Here is a 17,702-nt window from a genome sequence, read left to right as displayed (position 1 = left end):
CCACTATCTCGGGGGATTTAAAGTACTGAGTATCTCTTCCTGAAAGTCAAATGCCCAGCAAGTCAGCTGTATGCGTCTGGAGCTGTGCCTCACCCTAAGCAGATGCACAGAGACCATGTGGACCTTTCTCAGATAGGGAGGCCCATAAACACTGTGCGGGTCTCATTTGAAGACTCTGTGGGTCTCATTTGAAGACTCTGTTACAGCCTCAAGCAGATAAACACCCTTTCATTTTTACCGACAGAGCAGCAGGAAAGGGCAGTCAGCTCCCAGAGGGGAACTGCCCTTTTCAAGGAGCTGTGAGAGGCTGAGATAAGGTGGGGTCTGGTTACAATTAGCAGCAAGCATCAATGTTAATGGATTCTACAAATTTGTCCTCTGAAGACCTGATGACGGGCTCCCAGTAGCCAGACAGATACGTCAATTGCCACCGGGCACATTTACCTTCCCTGATTGTGGGATCTGGGATCTGGGAACTCTTAGCAGCCGCCCTTCCAACCAGAGGGAAGGAAACAAGGCTACAGCACACTCAGGGCTGGAAGTCTGGACTACCTCCCTCTGAGAAAATGGCCTGAAGGAAGAGAAAGACAGTCTTGGGATCTGACAAGCCATTTACCAATGTGTAGAGACATGTCGGTAAAAGTGAACCATTAACCATAAAACTCCACACAGCAAGGCAGTATCATCAGCTGATACAAAAGCAATAAAAAGGATGTTATTCTTAGCTGACAAGGATTCTGTGAATTAACTACCACCTCCGCTTCACTTCACCCTCTGTCAGTCTGGATAATGGGGCACCAGAACTAGACCGGAAGAGTAATTCTTGATGACATCAATAATGGGCATCTTGTTGCTTTCAAGAAAATTTTAAGTGACGTAGCCGTGCCCTTAAGTGACCCTGGGAGAGGTGGAAAAGCGATACTGACCCACTTGAAAAAATTCCACGCTTGCCTGCTACTGCAGCATGGATAGAAGGACTCTGCAAATCAACCAGGAAGAGAGCGCTATGGAGTCTCAATTCTCCTTAAACTTGAAACACAATCCTTTTGGTTTTGAAGTTTTCACAACACCCTCCTGAATCAGCTGCAGAGATGTGTAGGGTTTTGCAGACTTTGGCTGGAACCAGGTTAACAAGTCTAGACCCTGTTCTTCCTTCCTCTTTAGCCCCCGGTGCTCTCTCTGCTGATTTCAGGAGCCACTGCTCTAGATCCCCAGAGATGAGGGTGGAAGGCTTGTCCTCCGACCCTCAAGCTGGTACCTACTCTGAAGCAGAAAACACTAGCCTTCCCAACTGCTCTCTTTTATTCCCAGGGTCCCTGGAGGTGGTGTAGCCCCAGAGACTGCTGGGTGGTGGTAAAAGTCAAGCCAAGTAGTTGGTTATTTCTTGCAAAATGCCCAGCTCCCAGCCCTGCCTGACAGCATTCTAGGCTCTTTGTCATACTCCTTCATTAATTCGGTATTTCTTTTTTTTTTTTTTTTAAAGATTTTATTTATTTATTTGACAGAGAGAAATCACAAGTAGACGGAGAGGCAGGTAGAGAAAGAGGAAGGGAAGCAGGCTCCCTGCTGAGCAGAGAGCCCGATGCGGGACTCGATCCCAGGACCCTGAGATCATGACCTGAGCAGAAGGCAGCGGCTTAACCCACTGAGCCACCCAGGCGCACTAATTCGGTATTTCTTAATCTCCACTCTGTGTGAGGTCTTCCCACCCTGGCATGCCGCCTTCCTGGGAGGACAGTCGTACTCCACCCAGAGAACGGCAGGTGCTCTGCGATGACGTGGGTCCCATCCCTGCCAGACCTCGTTCTGCAATGCAGCAGGAGCGTTCGGGGGCCGGCAAGACTTGGCGGACAGGAACACAAATGCATAAATGCCCAAAGACAAATACTAATGGAGGTCCATGACAGTGAAGTCAGAGCAGAGTCAAGGAGTAGAAGAAAGCCCGAGAGGCCATCTACAGAGTCTGATAGTAAATGGGGAATAACAGGGTCGTTCTACGACGAGGCCTCAGGACAGCCAGCTCAGTTCCTAGCATGTGACCAGAGCAGGAAGAGCCAAGGACTATTCAGACTCTGTTATCCACAGATTTGTCCATGGCAGATCCTTAAGCTCCCGGAATCAAAGCAAAGCAGGGTCCTCAAAAAATTAAACCCGGGAGGCACCTGGGTGGCTCAGTCAGTTAAGCATCTGACTCTTGATTTCAGCTCAGGCCATGATCTCAGGGCCATGAGATCCAGCCCCACACTGAGCAGGGAGTCTGCTTGAGATTCTCCCCCTCCCTTTCCCTTTCCCCCTTCCCCTCTCCCCATGCTTGTGAGATCTCTCTCTCTCCCTCTCTCTAAAAAATAAATATTTTCTTTTAAAAAAGAAAGAAAGAAAAAGAAACACAGAATGGCCATATGACCCAGCAATTCCACTTCTGGGGATATACCCCAAAGAGCTGAAGGCAGGGACTCAAACAGATACTTGCACACCCATGTTCGCAGCAGGATTATTCACAAAAACTGAAAGTGGAGGCCACCCAAGTGTCCATCAACAGATGAACACATCAACAAAATGTAGTATACACAGACAACAGGATCTTACTGGGTGGCTCAGTGGGTTAAAGCCTCTGCCTTCAGCTCAGATCATGATCCCTGGGTTCTGGGATCAAGACCCGCATCTGGCTCTCTGCTCAGCGGGGAGCCTACTTCCCTTCCTCTTTCTCTGTCTGACTTTCTGCCTGCTTGCGATCTCTGTCAAATAAATAAATAAAATTTTTTGGGGGGGAGGAAAGAAATTCTGATACATGGTACAACACGGCTGAACCTTGAAGACCTGATTATACTCAGGGAAATTAGCCAGTCACGAAAGGACCAGAACTGTCTGATTCCACCTAGATGCAGTGCCTGGAGTGGTTCGATTCAGAGACAGGAAGTAGGATGGCGGTTACCAGGGGCTGGGGAGGGGACTATGGGCAGGTGCTGTTGAATGGGGACAGAGTTTCAGTTGATGAAAGAGATGAAAGAGTCCTGGAGATGGATGGTGGCGCTGGTCACACAACAATGTGGACGCACGTTATGCTCCAGAATTAACTGCACGCTGAGAAATGGTGAAGAAGGTATATTTCAGGTTGTAGCTATGGTATCACAATTTAAAAAAGGAAATGAAACACATGCTATTCCTGGATGGAGATGAAAATCATGACTTGATCATACTAAAGGGGTTAACAGGCCAGATTATTTGAAATTATTTTGCAAAATCCTAAAAACCGGCAATCCTGTTAACTATTCTCCAAACAAGAAACAGGAGTTTGAGGAGGACCAGACGGGGCGCACAGGATGTCTGATTCCACTGCCAGCTTTGTCACTGAACTAGTTATAGAACACTTGGCAAGGGAGGCATTTCTCCCCGTACCTCAGTATAGCAATCTGTACAAGGGAGTTGGATTCAATCACTAAAACCCCTTTCCGTTAGGCCAGGGGTTCTCAAAACATGGTCCCGGGGCAGCACTGTCACCTGGGAGTATATTAAAAATGCAAATTGCAAAGCCCCCCCAACCCCAGACTTACTAAATCAGAGAATGTGTGTGAGCCCAGAAGTCTGGGTTTGGACAAGCTGAGACAGGTCTGAGGACCCCTGAGATAGGACGTTTTATTTTTTTTATAACTGATAATGATCAAGGCAAGCCACATTGTTAAGAAAATAGAAATCACAGACACCCAAACATAAAACAAATGCCTCAGGCAATGAACAGGAATGAAGAAGATGGTAATGGCTTTCTTTAAAACATGCGGTGTAAATATAAAGTGGCAAATTCATTTTTTAAACTCAGAATTAATGCATCCCAATGAGTGCTGTCCTTAGAATTACAAGAGTCTACCACCTGTGTTCTCAGGATGGCAGTGCGTGCTCAAAACGTCCTTAAGATTTTACTTGGAACTGATTTCTGAGTCAGTTTAAAGCAGAACCAAATCAGCCTCATTTGTTTGGAACTAAAAGTATCTTCATTCAGTTTGATCATATCCTTATTGTCAATGACACGTGTATGCACTACATGACTTACTGTCCCGATGAGGAAATCAACTTCCTTCTAAGAGGAAGAAGACGGTCCCTGACTGAGGATACCGAACAAACGTGCCAAGCTTAAAGGCAAATTCCAAAGCAGAGGTCAGGCAGGTTTTGGATCAGGGCAGAATTGTACGTTGGACATCCCGGAGTGCCCGTCTGGAAAAGGGGCAACACTCAGGTCATCCAAGCTCAGACGTGAGAGGGGGCTGGAGGTGGAACAGGAGACCACCGGGTCAGAGCTCGCCTCTCAGAGGGACCAGAGCTGGTAAGGCCATTTCACGGGTGAAGCAGCTAAGGCCAGAGGGGCCCAAGGAGTTGTCTAAGGCTGTCAGACAAATAGGTGGAACCAGAAATGAGCGTTCCTAAAGAATCCTGAATAGGCGAACTGCCTTTCAGCCCAGGAGTGGGGGCTGGACGAGAATGGAAGGACCCAGCCCACCAGGCTGTGACGTCAGATCAGAAGAGGAGACGCCAGGCCAACCGCTTTCTTCATCAAACAAAAGACTCTTGAATTTACTGAATATTTTGGCACTGGTCCTGGTCAGTTCTTTCTCCTTCGGTGGGTTGATAAATATTTCTAGCATCCCACAAAGTCCAGCAAGAGCAAAGAAGGTGGAAGATTCTCCCTCTACTGGGCTGGGCAGACGCTCTGATTTTTGAGAGGGAGACACCCAGCCGTCTCTGCTCCCAGGAGGGCAAGGTGAACATGAAGATGCGGAGGGTCTAATTCCCTTGCGCTACTGGCCACCTGGCCAAGGGCTTCCTCCTTGAACCCCCCTGTGTTATTCTTAATTGTTCACTTAAGGAAAGAAGGGTGGGGGCAGATACCAAAACTGGAATATTATTTTGCATACATACCAAGCTTTTTCCTAATCCCATGTTCAATGCCTCAAAGGCCTTTAAAGTCATCTTCTTCCCTTTTGGATTTCTCCCCAACACCCTTATTTGGTCTAAATCCCCCCATTTTAGATCGATGCGCATGTTCTGCAAGGTACTCTCTTTTATGTCATTCTCTTTATTCAGACCTGTGCCCACCGGCTGGAGCAGAAGTCTCTTTGATCTCCTGTAGCACACAGCACGGTGCTGGACACCGTGCAGACGCTCGGCCAATGTGCTGATGACGGTGATGCTGACGTTATCATGCGTACCCTACTAAGGACTGGCGCTCAGACCAGTGTTCTATCAATATATGTTATCTCGAAGTCCTCATCATGGTGCTGTGTGCGAAGTGCTGCTTTTTTCTTTTTTCTGAGATTTTATTGATTTATTTGAGAGAGAATGCACAAGCAGGGGAGCGGCAGGCAGAGGGTGAAGCAGGCTCCCTGTTGAGCAAGGACCTCCCCAATGTGGGACTCAGTCCCAGGACCCTAGGATCATGACCTGAACCGAAAGCAGTCGCTTAACCGACTGAGCCACCCAGGCGTCCCATGTGTACGAGGTGCTTTTAACTCTACTTTTTAGATGAAGAAAGAGAGGCTCAGAAAGGTTAAGTAGCCTGATCAAGGTCAGAGCAAGAGGCTTGGGTGCAAATCTCTGTCTCCAAACCCCAGGCTCACCAGAGCCCTTAACACTCAGACACGGCTCACTCCCTCCTTGAGATCCCAGATCAAGGAGTTAGAACAGGCCTTCAGTCTATCTTCTAGGTCAGGCATTCTCCCTGTCCCAGGCCCCTCCTGCTGGCTTCCACACAATCCCATCCTCCAGGCCAGGGAGGGGGCAGGAGGAAGGAACCTCAAAACCCAGACAGATTTCAGGACCCACCCCTACGATGAGGGACCCTGGAAGCACCAGGGCAGAAGGAAGGGAAGCCGGCCGACAGAGAAATGTAGGACTCCGCTGGACACAGACCCCTCCCTTCGGGACTACTCACTACACACACTTCCCACCCAGGGCTGAAAGTCCTTGGCGCACAGTCCTGAAGTGTGTGCTTCCCGCCACCCCTGGCAGGGTGAGGAAGCTGCATCACAGCCCTGTGTGTAAGGAGAACAGCTGTCACTCCAGCAGGGAGTGGGACACGTCTAATCTCCCCAAGCAGACCTCATTACTTCGGAGTGAAGCCAGGGGCAGGGCCCTATCTCACTGAGCACCTGGGCCCCTGTGCCAAACAGGAGGTGGCAGAAAGAGCACTGAGCTGGTCTGGGTCCCAACTCTGCAGTAACTCTGGCCACTTGTCCCTCTAACAGGGAAGTCACTGCCTGGTTTGAAAGGGACTTCCAGGCAGCTCTCGTTGGCAATGCTGTGATCAGGTGGTGACCAGGCAGAAGAGGCCACCTTGCCAGTCACATGGTGCTGGCACCGGCCGGGCTACAGACAGTGGACAGCTGATTCTGGAGACAGAGCCTGATCCTGGCCCACTCCCTGGGAACTTGACCCTGCTCCCCCTCAACTGCAGACAGGCTCTGACAGTCTTCCAAGGAAAATGCTGACCTTTGGCCTGGTTGAGTCCCAGTTAAACAAAGGACTGCAAGCTGGTAAGCCGGGGCCATCGTCCGCAGGCGGGGTCGGCTTCCACCTGCCAGCTGACTCTTGCACACACCCTACGCCCCAGCTGCACCAGCCATGGCGGGGAGGGGCCGGGGCTCGCTGGAGGGGCCCTCATGCCAACAAGACTGCAGGGAGATGTAAGTGATGGGGAGGGGACCAGAGAGGAGAGTTTATAGGTCACTGCTCCCGAGCAGTCCTAGCTCTGCACGGCTGTCACTCCAATCCAGGCTCCCAGGGCAGGAAGCGTTCTCAACTTAACTGCTTCACCTTGCTCTACCCAAGTTCAAACTCTGCTTCAGCCATATAGATCTGCTGGGACTCCATGGCCCATGGGGGCTTGCTCCATATGGCCCCTTACCATCACAAACAAGTCACCCAATGCCTTTCTGTCTTGTATAAAGACCTGCCCCTTTCTATCAACTTGCTTCTCAAGATCTGCTTTCCAGAAAGTTCTCTGGAGGCCACCTCCAAAGCACCCTACCTCACAACTTTATGTTCATGATTTCTAGCAACTACACATGGGTCCTCCGCACTTGACTAATACACAGACATCTTCTAAAGGTAACACAAATACCCAAACTCCCATGATCGGATCCAAGAACTCCTGGGGTCTGTATGCCTCGGTGTGAGAGATCCTGTCTTAGGAAACCAAAATCTAATTTTAGGAAAAATGTCTTTAAATCACCAATTAGAATTGCAAGTGAGAAGTTTTATCTTTACCATTGGTGGACGAATATAAAGGTATGTGTCGACATTCTCAGAGAATGCAAAGTGAACCAAAGCTACACAGTTTGTCCCTCATTCATCCAATATTTATCAAGTACCTCCCAGATGCCAGGTGATACTCGTAGCAGTGGGACTCGGCGGTAAACAAGGCATTGTCCCAGCACTGGAGGAGCTGGCTGTCTAGCAGGGAAGGCAGATGATCCGACAGTGAACTCGTCAATAGCGCTGGTGCTGTCAAGAAAAGGCAAGCAAGTGGAGAGGCTAAGGGAGGGGTTTGGGAAGCCGGGAAGGGCTGCTTGCCACAGGGTGCTCAGGAAATGATACCAAAGCAGAGGACTGAATAAATACAGTGAAACGGTGAGAGAGCTGGGAGGTGTTGGAGAAAACGGCCCCCGGCCGAGGGAATAGCGAGGCAGGACCCCAGTGCACCGGCCGCTGGAGTCTCAGGAAGAGCCCAGGGCACAGCATGGCAGAAGCGGATGGAGCTTGGGGGAAAAGTGACGATACTGAGTCCAGAGGGGCAGGAAGGGCCCAGTACGGCTCCTGGTACACCCCGGACGTGTCTGACTTCCTGGGAAGTGTGAAGTGATGGGCTTTTTCTACCCTGTCTCTGTCCATTACCCTGGGTCATTGGTGTTCTTCTGGCTGTCCCCATTGGGCTGGGAACTCATGGATGGCTGGGGCTGTGTCTCCCCTCATACCAGGCATGCCTGGATGGCAAAAACTATGTTCCCTCTAGCTTTTCATACCTTTCCTGCAGCCTCCAGGTCAGAGCCCCACTCACAGTAAAGCTTCACCGGGTAGTGCCTCCCATGTAGGAGTACGCCCCGGGGTCTGGGGAGCTGTGAGCATTAGCTCTGCCAGCCTCCAAAATAAGGAGAAAAGAAGAGAAAGCTGCACGCCCAGCACCAATGGACAGGTCCCCCACATGTCACCTAAAACCCAGCAACTGCACAGGTGGTGTGCCCTAGCTAGCTTATACCACTGCAATAAACAGCCTCTCGTGGCTTCAACTCCCTGCTGCCCCAGGGGAGCCCCAGTCGCCCGTATCCATAGCAACCGTCATCTGTGAGTTGCAGTCCCAGGAGGGCAGGAGTGCTGCCACGCTCTGGCTTGCTCTGAAAGGCCACATGCATTTGTCTCGTGGGTTCGGGACGCCCTCCATTCCTGAAAGAAGTGTCCTCATTCACTTCCATTGTTTCCTCTGTCAGCAAGGTTCTGATGGAGACGATGCATTGATTGGAAGACAGTCTTCTCTTAGGGGTTCTACAGGAAGCTGATCCCGCATGCCCTCTTGCTATTAAATTACCTGGGAGCCCAGGGTGGGGACAGCGACGGAAGAAGAAGACCAAAATGACACAATTGGAAGGAGCCTGAGATGTTCCTTCTTCCTGCTTCTGGTTCAGATGGCATCTTACACCTTCTCTCGTGGTAGAAAAACCTCTTTATTTTTTAAAATAAATTGAAAATTAAAATAAAAAATCAGAATGGTAATAATAAACACTTTCCTTTTCTCTCTTCTTAAAGGAGAACCCGGCCTTTGGGACTCTCATTTCAATGTCTCATATCCCTTTTTGGGCGAGCAGGGAGAGCCTTCTAAGTTTACCTTAGCCCTGCAGGATGTGGCTGACCCACGGCCAGGGAAGGGGGTGCTGCCTGCAGAGACTGGAAAGAGGTTCATAGGTTGTCTTTTAAAATAAATCATTTAGGGACACCTGGGTGGCTCAGTGGGTTAAGCCTCTGCCTTTGGCTCAGGTCATGATCTCAGGGTCCTGGGATCAAGCCCCACATCGGGCTCTCTGCTCGGCAGGGAGCCTGCTTCCCCCTCTCTCTCTGCCTGCCTCTTTGCCTACTTGTGATCTCTGTCTGTCAAATAAATAAATAAAATCTTTAAAAAATAATAAAAATAAATTATTTACTGCCCCCCGCTAGACACATTAGCTGAGCCAGTCGTAGAAAATCTGTTCAAACTCCCAAAGCAGGCTTCCATGCAGAAACTGGGCACCAGTGCCTCCCTAAACTCCAGGAGCTCCTGCTAGCCAGGGTACCCAGCCACCACAAGAACCCCAAACCACTTTGATCACTGGACAGAGTCAGCCCAGATCAGAAACTGCTCCTTCTTTATCCTTAAAACGACCTCTTTCAGTCCCACCAGTTTGAGAGACATCAAATCTTTTTTTAAATAGAGCCCAAACAAACTGTCTATCCCTTCCGACAGCCCCAGGAAAGAACTCCTCCTCAAGTTCCAGTCCTGACTCCCCCCAACTGTTCCCACCGAAGAATGGCCCTGTCTTTTAAATAAAAATCAATCCCTTAGTCCTCGATAAAGTCCAGAGGGGAAAAAATGTGCTATTTGGCTGCCCTCAATCCTCTCAGAACACACATCTGGCGGGGTTTTTAATAGACGCACATTCCTGCAGCCCGAGAGATGGTCCCGCTCCCCTCAGCCCTCTCCTGACCCCCGGTCCTCCCCATCCTACGCACATTCTGCACACACAGCTCAGCATGAAGCCCGGTCCCCTCGTCTGCACCACGGACGTCATTCTTACAGACTGTTTGGGGCCGGGCAGTAAAGGAGACGATGCCCACAGGACGCACCGGCACACACAAGTGTGAGTTGTTATGAGTGAGTATTTTTGCAGACCATGAACTTCTAGAGAGCAGACACCAGTGGGTCAGAGCTGGAATGGCTGCCTTAGTTCCGTGCCAGGAGCGCTGAGGTATTCATAAAAAAATAAAAGTGAAAGTGAAAAAAAAAAAAAAAGTGGAAAAGTTTGTTAAATAAATCTAGCGGAAGAGGCTATAGGGTTGTTTCCCACCAGTCCCTGCTCCACCTCAAGACTGCTTTGGCTTGGTGTTGTTCTCCTAAAGGGGCGGTTATCCTCACATAACCTCCTCTCTTGCCACTCAGAAGAATTCCAATAAAATCAAACAGTAGGAGGAAAATGCTCTAAGAAAGGGAAGCCTCCCAGCATACCACCCTGCCAGGTCCTGCCAGGCCTCTCAAAAGATCTGCCCTCCTTCCTCCCCTGCCTCCTGGATGGTGTTCAGTAGCCAGCTGAATAATGAACCACCAGAGGGGATTCCAACCGGTGGCAATTAACCCTCTTCCAGCTGGGAAGAGCTTCAGCTCTGAGAGGCCCAGATCTGCCCATTCCCCTTCTCTCTTCCAGAAAACACCAACTGCTGCGGTACCACTTGGGAGGACCCCACGGATCAAAAAGAAGAACCTGGTTGATGAAACAAGACAGGCCACGTGTTCAAAATTATTGAAGCTGGGCGCTGGGTATGTGGGGATTCATGGTATATTTGGAAAAACATTCATGGGTATATTTGGAAAAAACAAAACAAAACCTTAATTAATAATTCCATATCTTAACAAAAGTAGGGCAAGGAAGCCCAAAGGATTATTCTTTTCAAATCATAAGGGGAACTCCAGGCTTGGATTTCCACTGTAAAAGAGAAGATTCAGGAAATCTCTCTGGCTCATCTGCATTTGAGGCCAGGGAGGTATTCAGGTAGTGTATGGAGTGTTGGCCTTCATGAGTTTGGGCAAGTGACTTAACCTCTCTCAGCCTCTCCTCGGCTTCCTTACCCTCCACACTAGGTTGGGTCCCTATCTCACAGGACAGCCCCTTAAAAGGATATAAAGCCAGTGGCACTTTTACTGTACCTTGAACAGTTACCTGAGAGTACATAACAGATACTTGATAAAATTTAGTTTCTTTTCTTTCCTTGGTGAACCAAAGATATTCTGTTGTATTTTGGTATTACGAAGCTTCATTGAATCAAACTCCCAAAAGACAGATGATGGCCAAGAGTAGATGAAATACACAGAGAAGAAAGCTGCTAGGAAAGGAACTCAAAACCCTAGGTCCCTCATACTCATCAAAGACTGAAGTATTTGCAAGCACACCACTTGCCACAGGCAGGACTCAAGAGGAGACGGGGTGCCGAGCTAAAGGAGCAGGAAGGCATACCACCCTGGGCCTCAGGCAGCAGTAATGTAAGCAGGAGGAGCAACTAGGAGGGGCTACTGAGCATTTAAATACCATAATGGCTCAAATAGGTATTTGTATACAAATGTTCATAATAGCAGTGTTATTCACAACAGCGAAAGGGCAGAAACAAGTTGAATGTCCGTTGGCAGATGAATGGATAAACAAAATGTGGTATACCTATACAATGAAATGTTAATCCAGCTTTAAAAAGGAATGGAATTCCGATACTTGCTACAATATGGATGAATCTGGAAAACATTATGCTAAGTGAAAGAAGTCAGACATGCAAATACTGAATGATTCTGCTTATAGGAGATACCTAGAGTAGTGGAATTCATAGAGACAGAAAGTAGGACAGTTGCCAGGTGCCAGGCAGAGTGGGGAATGGAGAGTTAATGTTTAATGGGTATGGAATTTCAGTTTGGAAAGATGAAAAGTCCTGAAGATGGGTGGTGGCAATGGTTGCACCGTAATGTAAATGTGTCTAATACCACTTAGCAGTGTAATTGAAAATGGTTAAAATGGTCAATTTTATGTTGTGTATTGCAGGAGCCAAGGACAGGCTGCCCCAAGATGGGGCACATGGACATGCAGATTATATAAACTGAAAACAATCAAGATCCAAAAGACTCAGGAAGAAACCTGGACCTCTGTTCCCTATACATATACAACTACCTAAAAGAATTTAGATAGAGGACCAGCTCCAGGAAGGGAGCTATCACCACAGATAACCACATTATGATATAAACTAGGTAGGGGAGACAAGGAGGAACCTAGCAAAGCCCAACTGATCAAAGTCCTCTATGTCCCATTGTTTCTAAATGGCCCAGCAAATATTTTTTTTTACCAAATGTTGATGCTTTTTCATGTTTCTGTGAATTGAATTCCTTTCCTTTGAAGTACCAGACCCTACCCCTTCTCAATATACCTCATTTTGCCTGACTGTCTTTGAATTGTCATGTCTGTGTAGATTCCCTGTATGTATGAAATTAAACTTGATTTTCTACTTTCACTCTGTTTCATGTCAACTCAATTCTCAATCTAGCTAGAAGAATCTTGAAGGACACAGAAAAATTTCTTCCTCCCCAACAGTATATTTTACCACAATGAAATAATGATGATGATGATAAAACAAAAGGAAAAAATATCATAATGATAGCATCCTGGCTTTAGTTTGTATCCCTTTTTCCCAAGAGATGGAAGTACCCCTAAAATATCCTTCAAATCTGTCCACTTACAGAGATGGGTCAACAGGATCCCGGAAAGATGATGCAAATATCAGCAAATTCTTAGCACTTTGTCCTTTCTACCAAGTTGGCACCTAGGATCGCTGCCACCATGTAAGAATGCTGCACACGTGGATATCTAGAACAAGCAAATCAATGTACAGTGACCAAAAGCTGCCAGCGTGTTGCCTGGGGCCAGGGGCAGCGGGGAGACTGCCTGCAGGAGGGATGTGGGCATTTTCAGGGGTGATGAAATAATCTATAACTTGATTGGAAAGGTGGTCACGTGGGTATATGCATATGTCAGATCTCATCTGACTGTGCCCTTAAAATGAATACATTTTATTGAGTGTAAATCATACCTCAATACAGTTGATTTTAAAAGTGAAAAAAATAAAAACACTAAGAGCTCGGGTGAGAGACTGGCACACTTTGGGAGTAATTTAGAAGGCAGATTTTAAAGGCTTAGGACGGAAGACAACACATTCCAAATGACTGTATTTACCAGGAGATTCTCCACGGAGTCTGAAGGGCCTGCAGAGCCCTTCCCCCCTCCACCTCTCCCCCAATCCCAGAATTTCAGAGTCAGGCAAACAAAGACTCACGCCATCAGACCTCTCCTCAAGCTGCTGGAATTTGAGTTCCAAATGCTCCTCAGAGCTAGTTAATCACATCCTGTCTTGGTTGGAGATTTGTGGAGGGGGGAACAGGACAGCTGGGACCTACCATTGGCTCTTGGTGTGTGCTTAGGCCCATTACCGTGTCACTTACAATGTCCTCCCCTACAAAAAGCCCCCAGCAGGGGAGCTGAGGGGCACAGGGAGAGAGAAGAACAGCCCGGGGCCTGGAGACGGGGAGCAGCTATTCCGGCACATTGTACAGGTTTCTGGCTCTCAGGCCTCCGGTCTGTCTGCAAACATTTTGCAGAATATTCCCTCACAGACTGTTTTTTAGGGAGGAGAAGCACTTTATTTTTTAAAGATTTATTTATTTATTTATTTACTTACTTACTTGACAGAGAGGGAGAGAGAGCACAAGCAGGGAGAGCAACAGAGAAAGAGGGAGCAGGTTCCCCGCTGGGCAGGGAGCTGGGCAGGGAGCCCGATGTGGGGCTCTATCCCAGGACCCCAGGATCATGACCTGAGCTGAAGTCAGACACTTCACCAACGGAGACACCCAGGTGCCCCTTTAAAGCAACTTTTTTGTTTCTTTTAAGATTTTTACTTATTTATTTTAGGGAAATTGAGAGAAAGAGAAAGCATGTGAAAGAGCCGTCCACTTAACTGACTGAGCCACCCAGGTGCCCCCACAAGAAGCACTTTAACTTTCTCATACTGTATTATTCAGGCCCCTGCAGATTCCTCATTCTGATTTTTATTCCCCTTTTTCCAGCAAAATAGAGTCTATTCTCTGGCATGTGTGATTTGTGGGAAACTGATGGCTTTAGCAGTGTGACCGCATCCACCCGGGAGGCTGACAGACAGAGGTTCAAGGCAGGGGTCTCCCCTCTTCCCTTCAGAGATACACAGCCAGGAGAGGGAAGGTTAGGAAGAAGGGAAATGAATAGGACACTTGGGTTTGTTCAGGGTCAGAAATCCAGCTCCAGATGTGTCTGCATTAATATCCACCATCCTCTAGAGGATGCATGATTCTAGGAAAAACAGACCCACACTCAAATCCTGACTCCCCCACTCAATCACTGTGTGACCTTAGGCAAGTGGCTTAACCTCTCTGTTTCCCCTTCTACTGATAGAATGGGGATTGTGGTATCTGGCTCAGGTTATTGAAGAGAGGAGTGAGGAGATGTATCAAAAGGCTAGGGTAGTGACTGGGGACAGACAGAAAGCATTATGTCACCCTCCCCCACTCAACCTCCTCATTCTGGCCCTGCTTCGTCGGAGCAAAGGGGAAAACTACCTCTCCTTTTCAAAAATGATCATCTCTGTGCGGCAGACTCTATCACAGGGCCCAGCTTTAAGCTTCATATAGCAGAAAGAGAATATGCAGCATTCACTCGGAAATGAAAACGTGGGTCCCGCAGCACTTCTAAATGTCAACAGAAGTTTGCTGTGGGCATGCGAAGTGTCCTTGGATCCCAGAGAAGTAGAAACTGGACGATGTTTAGCCCGGGGACAAGGCAGAGGTACCAGAAGGAGAAGCCTGCTGGCAGAGAGAGGGAGGGACCTGGGGCAGAGGCACACAGGACAGGTGGGGAGGAGGAGGCGGGTGCGGGAGGCTGGGCTGGCGGTGCAGCGGCTGGACCTGGGAAGCCTGTTACAGGGCGTGGGTGGGAGCAGAAGAAAGCCCTGACTCGATCCCAGGGCCCCGTACACTGGGTAATGGCTGAACTGTGAGGAGGACCTGCCAAGTCAAACGTGTGGAATAAACCAGAAGCAAACTCTTACTTCTGTAGACCTCAAAATAAATGGGGCTGAATGCAGCCCAGGGGAGCCGAAGTCCTGGACCTTGAGCATCTGGCCTCGTACCGGCTCCTGCGGCCGAAGGGCGCAGCCAAAGGACACAGCTGTGCTACTTAACCTGAGCCAAGGCCAGGAGCAGAGGACCGAGCTACTAGCACTTGCTGAGGCCACCTGCCCGACGCAGGCCTGGGCCCCAGTATAAGAACAAGCAGAGCGGTGTGGGGGAACCCAAGTAGCCACGTGGCCCGGGACAGAGGGGTCTTCCTCCTTCCTCCTGTGCTAAATGAAGTCACGGATTCATTCATTTATCTTCACAAAGTCCGAGAGACTATTAATGTCACACTTGACAGCTGAGGAACCGGGGATGGCCCCCCACACGCCTCCTCCCTGCAGCAGATCAAGGAGGGAGACAACACCCCCCACCCTGCGTATTCCTCTCTCTGCGGCTGTCCCCTGGTACAGATCCGGATGCCAGAGGACAAGAAATGGGGTAAGTAGCCCCGCAGTTGCCCAGATGGCTCACTGGTCCCAGCTCCGCTTGGAGAACCCCCAGCGGTGGTCCCTAAGCACACCGAACTCAGACGCATGCCTCCTCTGGAAGAGGGTGGTTCTGGAAACAAAGTTCCAGCAAAGCCAGGGATTTCTTTCTGGGTAAACGAGGCACATCTGATGGGAAGGCCAAAATGAAAAGCCTATTAACCCGCGTGCTGCTCCAGAGCTCCAGGGGCGGGGCGGGGGGGGGGCTTCCCTCTCATGGCTTCCTCTCCCTACTGGAGAATTCTCAGAACCATCCCCCACCCCAGCCTTTTTTCCAGACCCCAAATCGCAGCTGGGTGTGTGGTGCGCCCAGAGGCTTCCAGTTGGTTATGCTCTGGGCCACTGAGGCACGGTCCAGCCTGTCTCACAGGGAGGCTGCTGACAGAAGATCCCTCCAGTGGTCCTCAATCCAGAGCCCAGCCTGCAGGAAGGCCCCTCCTGAAGCGCTAGACGCTTCTCAAAGATCTCCAAGGAAGATTCCACATGGCCCTTCTCACTGCCAGGAAGTCCTCTGCATCTGACTTCAGCCCTTCTTGTCACCTCCAAAACAAAGCATCTCTTGCCTTCTACGGGGAGGCAGCCCAGCACAAGAGCTCAGGAGAATGGGGCCTCGGGCTGGGGAGGATGACTGGCTTGGTCATGGTCAGTGTGACACCGGGCAACATGCTTAACTTTTCCCGGTCTCGGTTTCCTCGATTCTAAAAGGACAGTAGCCCAGGTTACAGGAGACAACAGACATCAAGTGCTCAGAGGAGAGCCGATCCCGGGATAAGCTCTCAGTGAGCCGTCGCCTGTGACAGCTGCGATGGCTTTCCCATCCCTGGGAGAGGCCCACTTGCCTATCCCTCCTGGTACACACCGGGCTTGTCTTCTTGAGAGGCGCGTGCCCACGGCATGACTCAGCCTGTCTGCCTCTCTGAGGAAGACCCTTGTCTCTGTTCCTGGACCTTCCTGGAACATCCCATAGCAACGGACAGCCACGTAACAGTCAGTAGGAACCCCTGAGAATCTTGGTAGAAGATGCTGGGTCATTCCTGCAGGCCAGGTGTCCAGGTGGGTGGACCGCAGTGGGGTCGAACACACACACACACACACACACACACACACACACACACACACTCCTGCCCTCCAGCTGGTGTGCCAGCTCTGGTGCCCTGTACTAGTAGAGCATCCTGCCTGGCCCATAAATCCCAGGAACAGTGCTCCTAGGAGCAGGCAGATGCTACTAGAAATAGTCACCACCTCTTCAGACTGTGGGAGGGGAAGGGAAGCGAGTGCCCACAGCATCTGCAGGAGTGGAGAGCCCAAGGAGGACCTACAGTTCTCGGCAGGGCCACCTCCTCTCCCCACTGCCCTGCAACCAGGACCGGGATGGGCCACCCAGGGGTGCATGTGCTCAAGGAACCTGCACTGTTTGTTCTGTGCACTTGGGGGAAGGGAGTGGCCTGCACAGCTCCAGGACCCTGACACTGCCCTAGGGAAATTTGGAGAGATTGCCCCTTCTGGTTTGAGCTTTCAGTAACCTAGAATCAGCCCATTCTGGCTGGAATACAGACTCAAACATTCCTGGGTTAAGTAGGGTCACTGAATCCTCAATCCAAACAAAAAGTTCAAGTCACTGGTCCAAGGGCTGCCGCAGGGAAGCAGAAGGAGTGCAGGAGAGACAGTCCCTGCTACCAGCCTCCTTCTCCCTTCCTGATCAAAGCCAAAACAGCATAAACAGCTCCTCAGAGCTGGCTTGAGATGGAAACATGTCCCAAATCAGGGGAGTTCCAGGCCAGAGCCACTTGCAAAAGCCAAAGGGAGCACCATTAGTTTCTAACAGAGCCCGGTGACCCAGGCCTGCCTGGGCCCTGGCATCCCTCTTGGTTTGGTTCAACCCTAAGTGGGAGGGAATCCAGACTCCCTGAATCAAAACCTGCTCTGCATCCCTAGAAGCCAGCAGAGGGCAAAATGGCCTGCTCTCACTTCTTCCCAACTAGCAGCTTTTGCATCCCTGGCCTGAGGACCAGAGATGCCAAGACTGAGCCGGACAGGCTCTGCTGGAAGGAGAGGGCTGTTTGGGGATGGTGGGGCCCACAGCCAAGGGCTGAGGGACAGAAAGGGAGGGGCTCAGGAGGGCTAACCAGAGGGACAAGTCACAGAGTCAATGCAGGCTTTGCAATCAGCTGCACAGCCTGAGATCCTGCTCTGCCAAATGCTCCTCGGCCTCTCACTTACCCAGACACCTTCAGACCAAAGCCCCCCTGCATAGCCTT

At 49.9% G+C, this 17,702-nt stretch overlaps 1 protein-coding gene across 18 annotated transcripts in view; it reads right to left on the bottom strand.

The window, feature by feature from the left end:
• Positions 1-17,702, bottom strand: part of NFASC (neurofascin) — a 175,899-nt gene that overhangs the window by 120,247 nt on the left and 37,950 nt on the right. The window lies entirely within an intron of this gene.

Source organism: Mustela nivalis (assembly GCF_964662115.1).
Source record: "Mustela nivalis genome assembly, chromosome: 16".
In the NCBI taxonomy this organism is placed as follows: Eukaryota; Metazoa; Chordata; class Mammalia; order Carnivora; family Mustelidae; genus Mustela; species Mustela nivalis.
The sequence above is the reverse complement of the archived record's forward strand: the minus strand, read 5'-3'. Positions and strand labels throughout refer to the sequence as shown.